The 1,628-nt window shown below is 53.9% G+C and overlaps 1 non-coding gene across 1 annotated transcript; it reads left to right on the top strand.

The window, feature by feature from the left end:
- The first annotated feature begins 237 nt into the window (after positions 1–237).
- On the top strand, positions 238–325 carry LOC121331514. Its single transcript, XR_005952036.1, has one exon. It is a non-coding gene; the product is annotated as a small nucleolar RNA SNORD88 (small nucleolar RNA).
- Positions 326–1,628: the final 1,303 nt, after the last annotated feature.

The raw sequence follows: 1,628 nt of genomic DNA, 5'->3' as shown, positions 1-1,628 counted from the left end.
TTTGGGGTTAAATTTGGATTTTTGGGGTTAAAATTGGATTTTTGGGGGATTTGAGAACTTTTGGGAGGATTTCGAAACATTTCAGGGGCATCTGGAACATTTTGCGAATTTTGAAGGGAATTTTGGGAGGATTTGGGCCAAATTCAACCTGGTTTGGGTCAATTCAGGGACATTTTGGGATTTCGGGGTGGAAATTTTGGGAAATTTTGGGATTTTTTGGGATTTTTTTGGGGGTGGGGCCCCCCATGATGGCAGCACTGGGCTCTGACCCCCCCCTGATGGATTCCTGTGCCCCTCCCCCACTCGGGGAGGGTCTGAGGGGGCCCCAAAACTCCAAATTCTGGAAATTTTGGGGGATTTTGGGGTGGAATTAACCCTTTGTTGTTTTCTCTCCAGGTGACGCCGCCCGAAATTTGGAAGGGGGGGGGAATTCCTGTCAATAAAAATTTAAACTCTAAAAAGTCTCTGGGGTTTTTTTTGGAAGGGGGGGGATCCCGGGATTTTGGGATTTTCAGGGATTTTATCCCAAATTTTGGATGATTTTGGGGCGGGGCGACGCTCAACATGGCGGCGCCCATGGGGAATTTCCGGTGCGCGCTGGCAATATGGCGGCGACCTAGCGGGGGACTTCCGGTTGACTCAAGATGGCCGCGCCCAGTCAGTTGCACTTCCATTGTTCCGGTCTCCGTCTGCGCGGCAACTTCCGGTTTCACTTTTCAATATGGCGGCGCCTATGTGGGAGATGGAGGAATACGTAAAATGGCTGCGGCCATGAACCGGAAGTAGTGAGTCACGCGGGTGGAAAACAACCAATCAGAGCGCAGTTTGGGGGCGGGTCCGCCATTGGCGGGAGATCCTCAGTGAGGTGAGGGCGGCCGGGGGTCCCTGAGGGGAAATTTGGGGGAATTTTTGGGTTTTTTTTGGAAATTTTGGGTTTTTTTGTGGTGTTTGGGAGGGATAATGGGATCTTGGCTGAGGTGAGGGCGGCCGGGGGTCCCTGAGGGGAAATTTGGGGGAATTTTGGGGTTTTTTTGGAAATTTTGGGGTTTTTGGTGGTGTTTGGGAGGGATAATGGGATCCTGTGTGGTCCCTGCGGAGTTTTGGGGGGATTTGAGGGAAAATGAGGGAGGCGGAGGCGGCGCGGCAACCGTGAGGGGAGGGAGAGGCTCTGAGGGGGTTTTGGTGTCCCTGAGGGGGTTTTGGGGTCTCTGAGGGAATTTTGGAGTCCCTGAGGGAGTTTTGGGGTCTCTGAGGAGGTTTTGGGGGATCTTGAGGGGATTTGGGGTCCATGAGGGAGTTTTGGGGGATCCTGAGTAGATTCTGGGAGTCTCTGAGGGGATTTTGGGGTCCCTGAGGAGATTTTGGGGGTCCCGGCAGTTTTGGGAGGATCTGAGGGGGCTCTGAGGGGTCCCTGATGGGATTTTGGGGTCTCTTGGGGAGTTTTGGGGGATCCTGAGGGGATTTGGGGTCCCTGAGGAGATTTTTGGGGGTTCTGAGGGAGTTTTGGGGCGTCCTGAGGGGATTTGGGGTCCCTGAGGAGATTTTGGGGGTCCCGGCAGTTTTGGGAGGATCTGAGGGGGCTCTGAGGGGTCCCTGATGGGATTTTGGGGTCTCTTCGGGAGTTTGGG

This window comes from Onychostruthus taczanowskii, unplaced genomic scaffold, assembly GCF_017590055.1.
Source record: "Onychostruthus taczanowskii isolate IOZ18803 unplaced genomic scaffold, ASM1759005v1 scaffold1222, whole genome shotgun sequence".
Taxonomy (NCBI): domain Eukaryota; kingdom Metazoa; phylum Chordata; class Aves; order Passeriformes; family Passeridae; genus Onychostruthus; species Onychostruthus taczanowskii.
The sequence above is the reverse complement of the archived record's forward strand: the minus strand, read 5'-3'. Positions and strand labels throughout refer to the sequence as shown.